Source organism: Eleutherodactylus coqui, chromosome 1, assembly GCF_035609145.1.
Source record: "Eleutherodactylus coqui strain aEleCoq1 chromosome 1, aEleCoq1.hap1, whole genome shotgun sequence".
Classification (NCBI taxonomy): Eukaryota; Metazoa; Chordata; class Amphibia; order Anura; family Eleutherodactylidae; genus Eleutherodactylus; species Eleutherodactylus coqui.
The window spans coordinates 41,873,483-41,892,797 of NC_089837.1; the positions used below are offsets into that span (position 1 = coordinate 41,873,483).

At 47.0% G+C, this 19,315-nt stretch overlaps 1 pseudogene; it reads right to left on the bottom strand.

The window, feature by feature from the left end:
* Positions 1-16,645, bottom strand: part of LOC136607759 (zinc finger protein 420-like) — a 31,209-nt pseudogene extending 14,564 nt beyond the window's left edge.
* Positions 16,646-19,315: the final 2,670 nt, after the last annotated feature.

Here is a 19,315-nt window from a genome sequence, read left to right on the forward strand (position 1 = left end):
CCCCACCCCACAGTAGTGAATGGCTGGGCCGATCAGGTGACTGCCTAGTACTTAAACTGGTCCCGCCCGCGGTTCGCCTCAGACGCATGCTGGCAGAGGTTAGGGAAAGTGCTGATGCTTATACAGGGATAGTGTTAGCATAGGATTCGGTCTTCAAGAGCCCCAACGGACCTTCTTACGGCTACGCCTCATCATGTGCATTATAGTTGTGGCTGGCTTGGAGCAGTAGTGCACCAATTTTTTTTTTTTTTTTAAGCATCTAGGACTGTGCAGGCCATTTCAGCTATAGCGTTCTCAGTCTGCAGTGCATTAGGCAGAGTTTGGGGACAGAGCTGCCTATATAGGGAACGTTTTACAGTCGTGATCTTCTGTACAAGAACCCCAACGGTCCTTCTTAGGGCTATTCCTCACCATGTGCATTATAGTTGTGGCTGGCTGGGACCAGTAGTGCACCTTTCTTTTTTAATGCTTCTAGGCCTGTGCAGGGCATTACAGTCAAACTGTTCTCAGTCTGCAGTGCATAACACTGAGGTCTCACCGCGAAACAGTACTCTAATATTTTCTAGGCCACTGCAAAGTATTTCAGCTCTGCCACAGTGCAGAGCGTCTCACAATACCCTTTCCTTGATGGGGGTTGAGATAGCCGCAGTTACCAGCACTATCCATGGGCGTTAGAGTCTTCTCCCACTACATACAGCCTCTCTTATCTACATGTCTCTGTGAATTAACCCTATGTATCAGAGCAAGACAGCGGGTTAATTTTTTCAAGTCACAGAGCCTCCCCTATCTACAAGTCTGTGTGCAGTAAATTAGCCACAGTTGTCAGCGCTGTCCAGTGGGGTAATTTATTTGGGCCCTGCTCTATCCTTAATCTGCCCTGATGAAGAGTAGGGGTAAGGGTCGAGGACGTGGTCGTACAAGTGAGGGTGTGGGCACAGGCCGAGTTCCTGGGCGGGGTGAATCACAGACAGCTGCTGAGGGATTAGGAGAGAGGAAAGTTTCTGGGCTCCCCAGCTTCATATCACAATTTGCAGGTCCGCGTGGTAGACAATTATTACAAACAGAGCAGTGCGAGCAGGTCCTGTCGTGGATGGCAGAAAACGCGTCCAGCCATGTATCGACCAACCAGTCTTCTTCTCAGTCCAGTACTCCCGGCCTGGGGACTGCAACTCTGAATCCTCTATCTGCTGCTCCTTTCTCCCAGCCTCCTCACTCGATGAAAATGACATTCTGAGCAGGCAGACTCCCAGGAACTGTTCTCGGGTCCCTGCCCTGAGTGGGAAAAAATGGTTCCTCTCTCACCTGAAGAGTTTGTCGTGACCGATGCCCAACCTCCTGGCAACTGTCTCGAGCTTTTTGTGGATGAGGATGATGAGACACAATTCTGTCAGTGAGGTAGTAGTAAGGGCAGTAAGTCCGAGGGAGGAGCGCAGAGAGGATTCGGAGGAAGAGTAGCTGGACGATGAGGTGACTGACCCCACCTGGTTTGCTAAGCCTACTGAGGACAGGGCTTCAGAGGGGGAGGCAAGTGCAGCAGCAGGACAGGTTGGAAGAGGCAGTGGAGTCGCCAGGGGTAGAGGCAGGGCCAGAGCGAAGAATCCCCCAACTGTTTCCCAAAGCACCCCCCTGCGCCAAGCCTCCATGCAGAGGGCTAGGTGTTCAAAGGTGAGAATGTTTTTCAGTGAGAGCACGGATGACCGACAAACAGTGGTGTGCAACCTGTGTCTCACCAAGATCAGCCGGGGAGCCACCACTACCAGCCTCACCACCACCAGCATGCGCAGGCATATGATGGCCAAGCACCCCACAATGTGGGATGAAGGCCGTTTACTGCCTCCGGGTCACACCACTCCCTCTTCCCCTGTGCCACAACCTGCCACACAGATCCAATCCCCCTCCATGGACACAGGCACGAGCGTCTCCCGGCCTTCACCCACACCCTCTCCTCCACGGTCCTCCACTCAATCCAGCAATGTCTCTCAGTGCAGGTTTCACCTGTCGCTAACACAAGTGTTGGAGCAAAAGCGGAAATATGCCGCCACCCACCTGCATGCACAAGCTTTAAACGTGCACATTGCCAAATTAATCAGCCTGGAGATGCTGGCATACAGGCTTGTGGAAACGGAGGTTTTTAAAAACATGATGGCGGTGGCGGTCCCACGCTACTCGGTCCCCAGTGGCCACTATTTTTCCCGGTGTGCCATCCTCGCCCTACACCAGCAGGTCTCCTGCAACATAAATCATGCCCTGAGCAATGCGGTTACTAGGAAGGCCCACTTAACCACAGACACGTGGACAATTACTGGCGGGCAGGGCCACTTTGTCTCCCTGACAGCACATTGGGTTAACTTGGTGGAGGCTGGGGCCGAGTCAGAGCCTGGGACCGCTCACGTCCTACCCACATCCCGAATAGCGGGTCCTACCTTGGTGCTGGCATCTGCGGCGTTATATGCCACCTCTTCCTCCTCCGCCACCTCTACCTCTCAATTAAGAAGGGTGAGCACGTCGCCAGCAGTCGGTAACACGGGGCGCGGCAGCACAGCGGTGGGCAGGAATCGACAGAAACTTATTAGCTTAGGTGACAAGAGGCACACAGCCCCTGAGCTGTTGCAGGGTCTGACAGAGCAGACTGACCTCTGACTTTTGCCGCAGAGCCTCCAACCAGGCATAGTCGTGTGTGACAACAGCCATAACCTGGTGGCGGCTGCTCTGCAGCTCGGCAGCCTCACACACGTGCCATGCCTGGCCCACGCCTTCAATCTGGTGGTTCAGCGTTTTCTGAAAAACTACCCCCACTTGTCTGACCTGCTCGGCAAGGTACGGATGCTGCCACCCTGAAGACCCTGCAGCGTCGGTTTCAGCTGCAGGGTCTTCAGGGTGGCAGCATGGTTTCAGCTGCCAGAGCACTGACTGCTGTGCGGCGTGCCCACACACTGGAATTCTATGCTGCACAGGTTGGCCAGGCTGTATGGGCAGCGTAGAGCAATAGTGGAATACCAGCTGCAACATGGGCGGCGGAGTGTTAGTCAGCCTCCGCAATTCTTTACTGAGAATGGGCATGGATGGACGACATCTGCCAGGTCCTCGGAAACTTTGAGGAATCTACCCCAATTCTGAGCAGCAATGCGCCATCATTAGCGTTACCATCCCGCTGCTTTTCCTGCTGAGAAGTTCACTGCTAAGCATAAAAGGCCGACGCTTTGTGGTTGGAACAGGAGATGGGGGATGACAGTATGTCGCTTGATAGCCAAACCACCCTCATGTTTATATCTCAGTGCGTTTTGGAAGAGGAGGTGGAGGGGGATGGGGAGGAGGAGGAGGGGGAGGGGGAAGAGACTGCTGGGCACATTGCAGAGGGTATCCATGCTGCTTGCCTCTCATCAGTTCAGCGTGTATGGGCTGAAGAGGAGGAGGAGGATGCTGAAAGTCATCCTCCTAGTGAGGACAGCGATGTGTTGCATACTGGGACCCTGGCACACATGGCTGACTTCATGTTAGGCTGCCTTTCCCATGACCCTCGCGTTACACGTATTCTCGATGACACAGATTACTCGTATTACTATTACACGGATTACTACAGTGATACAATACCACAGGGCCCTGGTGGAAAAAGTGATGCTAAACTTCCCATTTGACAGCGCTAGTGGCAGAAGATGCAGTTCAGAGGGCCAACTAGCAGGGGAGGCGCGGGAATCCGGCAGCATGTCCAGCGCAGGCAGGGGAACACTCTCCAAGGCCTTTGCCAGCTTTATGGCTCCCCAGCAAGACTGTGTCACCACTCCCCAGTCAAGGCTGAGTCAGAGGGAGCACTGTAAAAAGATGGTGAGGGAGTACGTAGCCGATCAAACCACTGTCCTCCGTGAGGTTACTGAGGTCCGCCTATACTCTTGCTACTAAAGATTTGAGGGGTTCGCCTATACTCTTCCTACTGAAATGTTACAGGGGTCCACCCATACTTTTGATACAGAAATATTACTGGGGTCCGCCTATACTGTGGGTGCACAAAGACCTCTCATTGCGGTGTTTTACCTGTCTGGCACATATACACTGACTGCCTAGGGCAGAAATTTGGGCCGAGGCCCTTGGCACGGTAAAACTCTGCCATGTTTGGGCACTCTGATTTCTTCTTGTGTAATACCATCTTTGTGCACGCACAGCATAAGCGAGCCCAAGGAACTCAAAGACTTCCCATTGTGGTGTTGAGCTAGCTGACACCTACAGAGTGAATTGTGTGGGAACACATGGATTTCCCATTGCTATGTAACTCACGGCACCTTGGGTCACACAAGGTGGAGGCTGGGACCGAACCTGACCCTGGGCCTGCCCACGTGCTTCCCACACAGAGTATTGCTGCATTGTGGAGATGTGTAGAAGTGCTGGCACCTGAGTCCCCTTTATATTCAATTGTCATCAGTATTGTGGGCTATCACCCACACTTTCAAAGGGGGTCGCTGCCTGGCCCTGACAACCCTCTGCAGTGTGTCTCTCGATTTCCTCCTCATCGCAGACGCACTTATAAAGCAACATGAGGGTGGTGTGGCTATGAAGAGAGCATGTGGCATGAGGGCAGCTGAAGGCTGCGCAGGGAAAGTTTTGTGCGCTGTGGATGCAGGGTCATGTGGGGGCTTGGATAGCAATGCCAGCATGTAACCCAGGAGAAGAGGCAGCGGTGTCACCCGCAGGCAGTGATTGTCCTTGGTTGCAGGTAGTGTGGTGCTTAGCTAACATGTGCTAGCGCGTTTGCCTTGCTAATGAGGGTTTGTCCGAAGTAACTTGTTAGGGGGTGACCGTCACGCTCTTGCGCCCATTTTGGCTTAATAGTGGGACCTGTGTGCCTCAGATGCAGCCATGCATGCTGCCCCTGCCGCTCCCTATAAGTTTCTGTGGCGTTTCCATGACTTCCTAATCTTTTCTGGTGTTTCACAAGTCATCACCTATGCGGAGCATCGGTCCCATGCAAAAATGCTCGAGTCCCTCATTGACTTCAATGGGGTTCGTTACTCGAAACGAGCTCTCGAGCATTACGAAAAGTTCAACTCGAGCAACGAGCACCCGATCATTTTGGTGCTCGCTCATCTCTAGTTCTGAAGGCAGGGATAAATTTAAAAAACGAAATGAGGTAAGGACAGCCTGGATGGACCTTGTGTTCTCCTCCTGCTGTCAGTCTTCTATGTTTCTGTACAGATCAAACTAATGGCAAAAGTCCAAGTCTCCAGGCCGAACTCCGGCTATGTGATCCTGCTAGTTCCTGGCTGCCCCTTTCCTCCTCATTACAATAAGCCAACTTATCATTCTCATTGCTTCTACAACATTACTATTAAGTCATTGGCTACCACCATACAGAACTGTCCATATTGGTTGCCAATCTTGACATTTTCTCTGTTGGGGTTATAAATCTTGGAAACCTTTTCACTTTAATTAATTTTCAAGGTCACAAAGCTGTAATGTAGCATTTGGTCATTTTGACCTGTTTCACATCCAAGGTTGCTGTGTAACTCGAGCCAAAAGGACGTAGAAATACAGAGAACTTTTACCTCTCCGGTCAACATGTAAATGATCTTTAAGGTGAAGTTCAATATTCCTTTGGTAATCTCTTTGCTGTTCTCCATTCTTGGTGGGTCATTCAAGAGTAGGACTGTTTCGGAGGAGAATATGATAGAACTGGTGGAACTGGAGGGTTCTAGTGCTGCCGGCCCTTTATGAGAAAAGTAAAGACACTAAATCATATGAGGGACATCATAATGTGTAACATAAAGAACCTCAATTATTGAGAAAGAATAAGGGCAGACTAGATGAAGCATGTGTTCTCCATATAGATGAGACACACAATACAGTATATAAAAAGAAACTCGGTCGGTTACTCAGAACTTTCTCATATAACTTCAGACTATTAGATGCCTAAACCTTTAAACCTATTTTTTCTAATTAAAAAAGGAATCCAATAATCCGAAAAATACAAGGGAGGTGTGTGTATATTATAAACATAATGTGTATTGTATGTATCTTTTTACCCTGTGATATCGGAGGCTGGTGGTTCTCCATCATGACGTCCTTGTACAGATCCTTGTGTCCTTCTAAATACTCCCACTCCTCCATGGAGAAATAAACAGCGACATCCTGACACCTTATAGGAACCTGACACAAAAAATGATACCATCATTACCCAGACACCTCTAGTGCTGTTACTGTATAATTTCCCAGCATTCCCAGCAGGGTCACCTCTCCAGTCAGCAGCTCAGTGATCTTGTTGGCGAGTTCTAGGATTTTCTGCTCATGTATCGGTAAGTGAGGAAGAGCCTCTGTGATGGGGCTCTGGTTCCTGCTCCATCCCCCTGAATCATTGAGATGGTTGTTGGGAGTTGCATCGTCACCAGATGTCTTCTTCACTATTGTGTAATCCTGTGTATGGAGAGAGACATGTAGAGGACCGAACCCAATATTCCTCTGTCAATAAAAAGCAGGAGATTGTGATCCCACTGCATAGAGCAACATGTCATTTCCTGCATGGAAAAGAACCGCCAGCATGAGTATAAAAAAATCACTTCTAGCAATGCAAAGCAATTAAATTCGACATACAAGAGCTATTTGGAAGAAAGCTGTCGAGTCAAAAATGGATATCTTATGCATGCAGGAGTCACACTTCTTGAATAAAGGAGGCCCAAAGTTCTCCAACCCCGAGTTCCTCACGATCTACATGGCCAACGCCAAAAAGGAAAGAGCAGGAGTAGTCATCGCCATTAAAGATACAACACATTTCCAACTGCTCAAGCTTGAAGAGCATAGAGGTGGAAGATTCTTGATTGCAGTATGCAAAATAAACAACTCTATGCTGACGATTGCCAACATATACGCACTAACCTCGGCACAAATTCACTTCCTGAATAAGATGGCAAGGATAATAAAGAAGATCCAGAAAGGCAACCTGGTGTTATGTGGGGACTTCAATATAAAATCGCTGCCAAGGACGTGTCCACCAACAACCCAGATAAAATCAACACACACCCTGACTTCTTGAATGGGGAGAACTATATGACAACTACAGATACATGAACTCTAGCTCCAAAGAATTCTCCTTTTACTTGGCGAGACATTGCTCCTTTTAACAGAATTGATATGGTTCTAGTTGAATTTTTTCTGCTTCCAAAAATTTACGTCTCAATAGGAAGAGCAACATAGTCAGACCATATCCCAATCTATCTAAGCCTTAAATTATCCCAAAACATGAACATTCCTAGAACATGGAGATACCTATTTAATGAAAATCTTCAAATATCAAGAAACAATATGCAAAGCAAATGAAGAGAATTTCTATTTCAACGCATCGCCAGATATAAACGCATTTGTCCTATGGAGCGCGACAAAACAGCGATAAGAGGGACCATGATCCAGCTAGGGTCACATCACAAAAAGGAAAGAAACTAAATATTAAAAAGACAGGATAATGTCACTAGAAAAATTAGAGAACGAGTTAAAGAGAAACTCTTCAATGTCCTTCAACTCGAAACTAATAAAAACAACAGCCAAACTGAGTGGATTCTTAATAGAAAGCCACGAAAAGACGATAAAAACTATCAACATAACGACTACATAGCAAATAATAAATTCAGTAAACTGATGGCGAATAGAGTTCTATTCAAAACTGTACAAGGTTTAAGAAGACTACGAAACCCCACAACCATCCAAAGAGAAAAGTCAACAACTTTCTCTCCTTGATCTACTTACCTACACAAAATCAACTAGAGTCCCTAAATTTACCCATTATCTCCAATGCTAAAAATTCAAGAGTCTAAAAAAGAAAAAGCACCAGGCCTAGATGGTTATTCTAATGAATACTACCTAATCTATGGTTCCCAAATAAAGGGCCTTTTACACTCAATGATTATCACTTTAACAGCCGCATGACTAAATGAACTGATTACATTTTTGCATAAAATTACACATACAGATAATGGTTTTTAATCCTTTCCATTTCTCTCATTAACAAAAGTAAACTCAGTAGCTGCTGTTTGCTTAGGTGGGCGTGTGTTTATGCGAGGGATTTTCTGGCCCTCAGACTCCACTGTATTCTTCTGGCATTTGTTTGCCTTACATAAACAATAAATTCATTGTGTACGCAAGGCAAACAAAAAAACATCCTGCAGCCACTCAAAAGACTGGATGAATTCCATTCAAATGAAACATCTTTTAAGGGGCGAAAGGATGGTGGTTTTTATGCCAGCTAAAAACCTGCGTCTAACAACAAGTGAACGAATAGTTTTAACTTTTAACTAGTGATCTGAAATTATGTGCCAAGATTATAGCCTATTGCCAGTTAAACATACTACCATCCCTAGTACATGGCAACCAAGCAAGATTTGTAAAAGGAAGACAGACTTCAGACACCACCAAAAGAATGCTGAATCTAATGCACAAAATGGGTGGCCTGCGATCGTCTTCTCTGATACTCACATTGGATGTGGAGAAGGCGTTGAACAGCATCCACTGGGGAAATGCGTACTGTCCTACACAATTGTGGGTTCAAAGGGGGAATCATAAAAGCAATCAAAGCCTTATACTACGTCCTTTCAAACACTTTCTAGGTAACAAATGGAATCAGGAAAGGGTGCCCCATTGTTTTTTTTTATCCTCAAAATGGAGCCCTACACAAAAGCAATTAGAGAAAATACCAACATGAGGTATCCCAATGTCATTCAGACAAAGTAAAATTGGACTATTTGCAGTTGATGTAATACTATCAATAACTCATCCCCTTCGTTCGCTCCAAGAAATTTCCCGAATAAAAGCCTTAGCAATATATCCTGCTATAAAATAAATGCCACAAATCCCAAATAATACCCATGATTGCATTATATTGAAAAATATTTCCCTTATTCTTGGGAAAAGCCAGTAGTCCCATACCTCGGTACGGGATTGAAATTGCCACTAGAGGAGATTCCAACCAAAAATGTCAGCAGTCTATACGAAACAATCCAAAAAGACTGAGACTCCTTCCAGGTTGGGAAGGATTGTCCTATATAGAATTATGATCTTTCAAAAAATGCTGTGCAGCTTCCGCCCGCTCGCACTCCCATACTCTCAGAAAACTATAAGATATTTACAAAGACAAATGATGTCCTTCATTTGGGGGAATAAAACAGCAAAGAGTAGCAGTATCCATTATGAACGGCTCAAGGGAGAGAGGGGGCCTGGGAATTCCAAACCTAAAAGCCTACAGACAACCCTTGAGAAAGTAGATGCCAAACGTGTTGGGGCTCATATTAGATGTCTTGATTGGCATGTGCCAACAACTTTGTATTTAAATTTTGTGTGATCAGACAGTATTAATCTATTGCCTTGCATTGTATGGCTTCTATTATATATGACTTCATAGATCCACTATTGTATATATTGTTATCCTATTTATATCATGAATTAATTTTTTATTCCATTATGCAAGTCCTGCTGCTGTATATCCAGATATTCTTTTTCTCCTCCTACATGTTTTTAATTATTGTTCTGTTTTGTAATAAAGTTAATCCATTTTAACTATTCTAAGCTCTATGTGTGGATCCCTTTTGTGTTCTCAGACCTACAAACAAACAAACCTAATAAAACAGATGAGACTGTGGTTTTTCCTAACTGATATGATTAGTTGGCCATCATTAGGACAACACTCAAAGGTAGAAACATGAGAAATCTAATATTAGCAGTACCCTTGTCCTCCTCCTTCCGAATGTCAGACTGCCCAACTATTAAAGCCTCAGTACAAGCATGGGTGCACCTACTACAGATTTTGAGGTCGCATTTCTCTGAAAAACGGGTCCTAGTACCAATAGAGGTCCTTGAGTTTTTTTTGGACTGCCTTTTGGTGGACAGATGGAGGGAGGGTGAAGTGACAAACATCTCCGATCTAATAGAGAAGGCCAAAATGAAAATCTTCCACAGGCTGCATGAAGAATTTAACTTTCATAGAAGTGAATTCTTCAGATACCTACAAATTAAAAGGTATTCTCAAAGAATTCACAACAAAAGAGCTCCATCTCCCGAATTACTTATATAACTATCTATTCAGCCCTCCTCCTTACAAACTAAGTCTAAAATTTCTCTGTAAGATCTTTAACAAAGAAATGGTGGAGGAGGAAGGAAGTTTCAAGAAAGCTCACATCTTCAACTGAGAGAAAGTTCTATGGGGCTCATATTCTGTGGAGAAGTGGACCCGCTCGTTTAAGTGGGCCCGCAGGTCTACACTATGTGTAAGCCTAATAGAAGTCCACTTCAGGGTAACTACCAGAGGGTATTATTTACCCTTGAGGACAGCTATCCTCTTCCAAATACTACAGACGAGTGTTGGGGACTATGTGGGGGTCAAGGTGCCCTACTCCATATATTTTAGAGCTGAGGAAAACTGTGTTCCCTGTGGCAGGATGTTTCTAAATTAATAAACAAAATGGTAGGACTGGAGATCTCTCCTTGCCCCGAGCTAGCCATTCCCATCATTGGTATAGAGAAGATCCCTACTACTTTCATTACTTTCTGCATCACGTCTCCCGTGGAGGGAGTACCTCGGTCACTCTCAGTTGTCTGCTGTACTCTGTACCTGTATACCACCTCAGAGGTCAGTTTTTGTTGGTGACGTTTGTGGGTGGGTATGCCAGACTGGCTACAATGAGAACAGGTCTAGGCAGACCAGACCGACCTTATACCTGCCCACCATTAGCAGCTGGAAGTAGTCTTATTGAAGGCACTGGAACGGGTAGTCAGGACGAGGGGTGCACTGCATGGGAGCCTATACAGACTTACCCACGTTGTTCTGTGCACAAATCAGGCAGCCCTGTGTGTGCATGGCTGCCGTGATGCTAAATCCTGGTGCAGACTAGTGACTAGCGACCACAGCTATTTGTGACAGGTGTGTATTTCCATGGAAGGCCATGATGGGATAGGGGCCTGTAGAGCCAAGGCTTGTTGATTACCATCCATTTATCCACAGGTGTCTCTTTGCCGCTCTTGCTGGTTCCCATTATTCCTTTCTTCCCCCCTTTAGTTGCCTGCTTTTGTAACTGAACTAACAGGTCATAATCCACCGTGGGTGATGCCTGGGGAAGGGTAGGGGGGAGGGGGGGGGTACTGTACTGCCCTAACTCCTGAAGGATCAAGTCTGGGCTTCTGTGTGGCTGTCTTCATAGTCTAATCAGCCGGGTGATTTACAGTTACCTCAGGTGCCATCCATGGAGTGGCCTTTTGTTGCACTTTGTTGCCACTTTCTCAGGCAGCAAGAGGGCATCCATTGGTGCTGGTACACCTTTACTGTTTCTAATTGCTTTATTTTCATCGTGGATTTATTTTCAAGAATGACCTCGTTCTCCAAATTCCTCAATAGTGATGAGCAATGCCATAGGCATAGCGGGAGTCTGTGTAGACATTATGTTAGAAGAGGTTCGGGTTTGACTACATCATGTAAGGAGAGCACAACATAACTTGTGTAGAACCTGCCTTCTTGACCACACCCTGATCCATCCATAAAGAGTGCAAGGGTTATCTAATGACTGATCAACATGACTGATTCCCCTGTCCCCTGGGCCATTAGCTCGTGCATAGTCATGTCTATGAATCTGAAAGGAAAAAAAAAAAAACTAATCAGGTGATTATGCCCACTTCCCCCCTTTCTCCAGTGGCAGCAAGGTAGCGTTGTGACGTTGTGACGCTGGCACGCTGGGTGGCAAGAACAGGGTGCACTGTAGGTAAAAGTGAAGCAAAGTCTTAGCTAAAAAGCTATGACAGTGTGCTAAATACACAGTGTTCTAAACTTCCTTTTTCCTCTGCTGCTAGGTATGTACCTAACTGAGAAAAAGGGCTAATAGAAGGCACTCAATCCAAGGTTTGCCCATTTCCTCCATTGCCTTGTGTCTTAAATTTCAGGGTAATGTACTTTTGTAGAGGATTAGCCAGGTTCAAAGTAGTACAACGTTGGAAAGAGATGCTATGAGGCACGAAGAGGGCACATTGTAGCCGGATCTGACAGGCCAGAGATAAGTGCTGGGGTTGCACTTGTGCGAGTATGCTCTGGATGTCATGAGGGGTGAGGACCATTGGGGGTAGTCCAGAACCGTAACCTTATTCCCTTTGCGGAAGTCATAGACCATGTGGTAGGTGTCCACATAGACGTATCTCGCACAAAAATCCAATGGAACCAAGTCTCCCACTTGTCCCCCAACAACATTTCCAGTTTGACCGAGGGGTGTGTATCCTGGTTTCAGATATACTATCATAGGGGGTACATTCAATCATTCAATTTCCCTATGTCTGTCTTGGAGGTGGCCAAGAATTTGTCAGAAACCACGGAAAACTACGTTTCTGCAGCAGCTGTCAGGACAAACATATGGCCCAGATCCACCAAGAGAACATTAAGTTTACAAAACTCTTCTGAACTGGCACGTGAGGTCTCAACCCATACCGATCCATCCGGTGAGAATTTGATGGATGCAGATAAGGCTTGTAAGATGTCAACAATCCCTTCTTACAGTTTGAGCAGGACATACATACACATAGACGAAGCACTGGTACAATTGGGGTTGTCTAACTGCCCTGCCGTGGCACGGGCACACAGACAAACCTGGAACTGGCCACACAGGTATAGATACATAATTTATCTTACAGTGTTCAGATTGTAGCTTGGGCCGGCCAGGTCCTAGGATTGCCTTGTGGGTCTGCATCCTTCCAAGCTCCGGTCGCATCCGGATCCAAACCGACCACGGCCCCAGTTGGGCGCCAGCTGTCGTGGATTTATTTTGGGTCCACAATGTAATCAATAGGAATGTTTGCACCCTTCCTGATTTATGTTCAGAGATTGTGCACACAATGGAAGAAATCACACAGAGAGAGACTGTCAGTGTAGAAAGTCTTCCTTGACTCTGCTTTATTAGTAGGCGTATAGCATCTTTTATAGCATTATGAGTTAACTGTCTTTTATGGGCATGCCAGAAGCAATACGTGATTTGGAATCAAAGCATGGGATTGGGTTGTCCAATTAAGGTCTTTTTACATCCGTTCCTGCGTGAGCTTATGTCGTCATGGACGTCCGACATCACATGGTTTCAAATGGAATGCGGTGACATGTTAGGTGTTCGATAAAGGGGGCAGGGGTGTGGTTAGCAGCGTGTCGTCAAATGATTCCTGAGGTTACATGCGAGCAAATTAAAATGTGTCCTGAAGTTATGTCCGTGCATTTATATCAAGCTACATATTCTGATAACGGTTAGCAGAATAGGATGTGGCCTGCACATTCTGTTCTGCTGGCCCATAAAGTGTAATAGACATTTCACCTTATATTTTATATATGCTCCACACTCTATCCCCAGTCTCCTGCCCCAACCTCACTAACACACATTACAAAACCACTCTCAAACATGCCCTGGATGAAGCGGCATCCCCCGTGACGCAAGTCATCTGCTGCAGACCTCGGCAACCCTGGCTCACACCTCACATACGCTTCATCCGGCGGTGCTCTAGGTGTGCTGAATGGCTGTGGAGAAAGTCGCAAAAGCCTGCAGACTTTCTCCCTGATCTCTGCAGCATTTGACACTGTTGACCACAAACTTCTCCTTAGTATGCTTCGCTCCATTGGACCAAAGGACACCTATCTCTCCTGGTTCTCCTGCTACCTATCTGTCCACTCCTTTAGCGTCTCCTTTTCTGGCTCCAACTCCCCCCTCTTCCCTTTGCTGTCGGGGGTCCCCTAGGGCTCGATCCTCTGACCCCTCCTCTCCTTTTCCCCTTGCTGTGGGGGTCCCCCAGGGCTGGGTCCTCAGTCCCCTCCTCTTCTCCATCTACACAGCCCCTGTTGGACAAACCCTCAGGAGATTTGGCTTTCAGGACCATCTGTATGCTGACCACACCCAGTTATACACCTCTTCCCATGACATCATAGCACCGTTCCTTCAGAACACCACAGACTGTCTGTCTGCTGTCTATAACATTATGTCCTCTCTCTTCCTAAAACTGAACCGCATCCTGACATCTCCACCTCAGTGTGTGGCACCATAACTCCCAGACAGCACGCTTGCTGCCTTGGGGTTACATTCAACCCTGATCTCTCCTTTACCCCCTACATCCAATCTCTTGCCCAAACATGCCAGCTGTACCTCAAGAACATTGCAAGAATCTGCCTCTTTCTCACTATGGACACACTAAACATGCTCACTGTTGCCCTCATCCACTACTCGGATGCCTCTGCCCTATGCCAATCACCATGCTGGCTGCCTGCCAAATACAGTTTAATTTCCCCATTAATTCAAACCTCTCTTTCCCAACTCCAATAATTTAACAAAGCAGCACCTGACCTCTGGAACGCACAGCCCCAAATTAACTGGGCAATCCTTGACTCGCACAACTTCTGACGTGCTCTAAAAGCGCACAACTTCAGAGAGGCATACCATGTCCCCTAAACTAAACCCCTCCTTACTCCACCTGACCCCCTGATCCCTGCAAGTCACAATCAACTCTCCACTGTAGTAATACCGATTCAGCCACCATACAGTTTAAGTCTGACCATTGTTTATGAGTATAACATCCCACACTCTCCACCTCACCAGGCCGTGCACATCTCCAGCCCTTTACCTTCTGTATCACCCCTATCTGTAATATGTAAGCTTATTGGAGCAGGACCCTCATCCCTACTATTTCCATCAATCAATTACTACATGTAACAGTGGTTTTTGTATCTTTTCTCCCCTATGGAATATGTTGGCGCTATATAAAGATTATTATTAATAAATTATACCTATTTTCTTTTGATGTCTGCAATTCTGTTCTTGTTTATGGAAAACTGTAAAAAAAATGTAATGTTCAAAAAAAAAGTTTTAGTCAGTTGAAGGTCCAGATGCTGAGACCCCCACTGACTGCTGAAATCAAGATGCTGCAGCAAGCACTGAGACCCTTTGTTTGTCATGGTTGCCTGTTGGCTCCGCTTGGGAGCTGAAGAGAGACACATAGAATTCGACACACATCTATGCGCCCGTTTGTAGCTCCCAAGAGGAGCCATCAAGAAACAATAACAGCCGAAGGCGCACAGTATTCGGCCGAGCGCTGCAGCCCCTTCATTTCAATATCAGAGGGAGTATGGAATAATGTAAGGACAGACTAGATGGACCTTGTGCTCCTTCTGCTGGCAGTCTTCTATATAGATCACAACGAATGGCAAAAGTCCAAGTCTCCAGGCCGAACTCCAGCCATGTGATCCTCCTGGTTCCTGGCCGCCCTTTCCTCCTTATTACAATGAGCCTACTTACCATTCTCATTGCTCCTACAGCATTACTATTAGTTCATTGGTTACCACCATACAGAACTAACCATATTGGTGGCTGATCTTCACATTTTCAGCTGTTTGGTTCTTTAGTTCTCCTTCACTTGGAGGGTCTGGAAGCTGTTTTACAGGACACTGCATTGTACTTATTACTTCCTTTAATCCTTTCCAATCCAATTTTGGATTCAGGGTTTCTTAAGGGGCCTTTAATTTCTGCGGTCACACAACTGAAGCCAGTACTATAGTATGTGAAGCAGCAGAGTAACCGGCAATATACAGTACTAGCTGATATACCCGGCTTCACCAGAGTAAATTTGATACAGGTGTTTACGTGTTGTTTGGACAGAAAATTTTATGAAGTCAAGGATACTTTGGAGGAACCAAGGAATAAAATATGTATACACATAGAGAACCGAAAGATTCTCCTCAGGCTGCATGTACCGATGTCCCTCTGCAGAATGTGCCCCCCCCTCGTACTCTCCTCATTTAGGACTTATAGAATGTTCGCACCAAATTTCATGCTTGTAGAAGACCGGGAAGTTGAATTAGCATTCAATAATCGAGTTGAGACCTCTTTTCTTATTTAGGACCTTCCGTATCTTATTTAGAACCTAAAGAATGTTTGTGCCAAATTTAGAGAAATAGATTAGGTAAATTACATAGAGCTGCCAATACTTTTGCACTTAGCAATGAATAATCAAGTTGTGACCCCTTTACTTTTCCTACTTAAAACCTACAGAATGCTCCTGATAAATTTCATATTTGTACGACATCGGGAAGTTAGAGAATTAGTGGCAAGTCAATCAGTCAGTCAGTCAGGGAGGGCTTTCACCTTTATATATACAGTATATATATAGATGAATACCCAGTTGGAAGTCTTCCGACATCGGAGTTGTACAGACTTCAGAATGTAGGAAGATGTCCAACAGTGAACTGGAAAGGTTTAATGTATTTTAAACTTTCCTTAGCTTGTCAAATAATATAAGGATAGGGGTACATGGCGACTTTAGCCGAGACACGTCGCTTGGCCTAACACTGCAATATTGCTCTACGACATTGCAAACTAAGAGTGTTGAATCATTTGCCAATGCGGCTTACGATTTGTTTTCACTTTTATTAATTTACAAGGTCACAATGCTATAATTTAAGATTTGGTCATTTTGACCTGTTTTACACCCAAAGTCGCTGTGTAATTCGAGCCATAAGGACTTAGAAATACAGAAAATGTTACCTCTCCAGTCAGCAGATAGATGATCTCAAAGGTGAAGCTTATTATGATCTTGGTAATCTCATTGCTGGTCTTCTTTATCCTCGGTGGGTCATTTATGAGGACCATTTTGTCTGAGGACATGAAAGAACTGGAGGAACTGGAGGGTTCTAGTACTGCCTGGCCTATTTGAGAGAAGGAAAGCTTCTAAATTATATGGGGACATCATCATGTGTGATTTTCAGAACCTCCCTTTAGGAGCATTCAGAGAAATGTGGTCTTTGGGGCCATCACCACATTACAGGGGGGATTACCAATTAGATGCTTGGAACAACCTTCTGGCCGATCTAGTTGGAAAATCAACAACAAATGAAGTTCTGCCGCCTGGGATAAGCAGAGATCTATCCTGCAGCCGCTGTCACACAGCGAGAAGACGGCACGAGGTTTGTGCATTGTGAGAGGCACGGATACAAACCACATTCTTTTGAATGGCGTCATATACATGAGTGATGTTTTCCTGCATCACAGTGCAGTGTGGGGGAAAAAAATCATGGCATGTCCTGTCTTTGTGCATTCCCTCGCAACGCCTCAACTGTTGCTTTCAATGCGGCCAGCAAACACATCGCATGTGAGGAGCACGTGAGGGCGATGCATTGTTTACTATTGAATACAGTCACTACTTGCCTTAAGTGATTCCAGGCGGGTTCGATACAAAATGCCTGACATCACTGGGGACATAACATGTTGGTGAGCACGATATTCACCTAGTTTTTATTATACCTGCAGGAAGAGGTCTACACACCACAAGCTTTTATACCTGCAGGAAGGTGTCTGCGCACCACAAGCCCTTATTATACCTGCAGTAAGGAGTCTGCGCACCACAAGCCCTCATTATACCTGCAGGAAGCTGTCTTTGCACCACAAGCCCTCATTATACCTGCAGGAAGGTGTCTGCGCACCACAAGCCCTCATTATACCTGCAGGAAGCTGTCTTTGCACCACAAGCCCTCATTATAGCTGCAGGAAGGTGTCTGCGCATTACAAGCCCTCATTATAGCTGCAGGAAGGTGTCTGCGCACCGCAAGCCCTCATTATAGCTGCAGGAAGGTGTCTGCGCACCGCAAGCCCTCATTATAGCTGCAGGAAGGTGTCTGCGCACCGCAAGCCCTCATTATAGCTGCAGGAAGGTGTCTGCGCACCGCAAGCCCTCATTATAGCTGCAGGAAGGTGTCTGCGCACCACAAGCCCTCATTATAGCTGCAGGAAGGTGTCTGCGCACCGCAAGCCCTCATTATAGCTGCAGGAAGGTGTCTGCGCACCGCAAGCCCTCATTATAGCTGCAGGAAGGTGTCTGCGCACCGCGAGCCCTCATTATAGCTGCAGGAAGGTGTCTGCGCACCGCGAGCCCTCATTATAGCTGCAGGAAGGTGTCTGCGCACCGCGAGCCCTCATTATAGCTGCAGGAAGGTGTCTGCACTCCACGAGCCCTCATTATACCTGCAGGAAGGGGTCTGCGCTCCACGAGCCCCTATTATACCTGCAGGAAGGGGTCTGCGCTCCACGAGCCCTTATTATACCTGCAGGAAGGGGTCTGCGCACCACGAGCCCCTATTACACCTGCAGGAAGGTGTCTGAGCACCCCGAGCCCCTATTACACCTGCAGGAAGGTGTCTGCGCACCACGAGCCCTCATTATACCTGCAGGAAGGTGTCTGCGCATCACGAGCCCTCATTATACCTGCAGGAAGGTGTCTGCGCACCACGAGCCCTCATTATACCTGCAGGAAGGTGTCTGCGCACCACGAGCCCTCATTGTACCTGCAGGAAGGTGTCTGCGCACCACGAGCCCTCATTGTACCTGCAGGAAGGTGTCTGCGCACCACGAGCCCTCATTGTACCTGCAGGAAGGTGTCTGCGCACCACGAGCCCTCATTGTACCTGCAGGAAGGTGTCTGCGCACCACGAGCCCTCATTGTACCTGCAGGAAGGTGTCTGCGCACCACGAGCCCTCATTGTACCTGCAGGAAGGTGTCTGCGCACCACGAGCCCTCATTGTACCTGCAGGAAGGTGTCTGCGCACCACGAGCCCTCATTGTACCTGCAGGAAGGTGTCTGCGCACCACGAGCCCTCATTGTACCTGCAGGAAGGTGTCTGCGCACCACGAGCCCTCATTGTACCTGCAGGAAGGTGTCTGCGCACCACGAGCCCTCATTGTACCTGCAGGAAGGTGTCTGCGCACCACGAGCCCTCATTGTACCTGCAGGAAGGTGTCTGCGCACCACGAGCCCTCATTGTACCTGCAGGAAGGTGTCTGCGCACCACGAGCCCTCATTGTACCTGCAGGAAGGTGTCTGCGCACCACGAGCCCTTATTGTACCTGCAGGAAGGTGTCTGCGCACCACGAGCCCTTATTGTACCTGCAGGAAGGTGTCTGTGACCACGAGCCCTTATTGTACCTGCAGGAAGGTGTCTGCGCACCACAAGCCCTTATTATACCAGCAGGAAGGGGTCTGCACACCACAAGCCCTTATTATACCTGCAGGAAAGGGTCTGCCACCACAAGCCCTTATTATACCTGCAGGAAGGTGTCTCCGCACCAAAAGCCCTTATTATACCTGCAGGAAGGTGTCTGCGCACCACGAGCCCTTATTGTACCTGCAGGAAGGTGTCTGCGCACCACGAGCCCTTATTGTACCTGCAGGAAGGTGTCTGCGCACCACGAGCCCTTATTGTACCTGAAGGAAGTTGTCTGCGCACCACGAGCCCTTATTGTACCTGAAGGAAGGTGTCTGCGCACCACAAGCCCTTATTGTACCTGAAGGAAGGTGTCT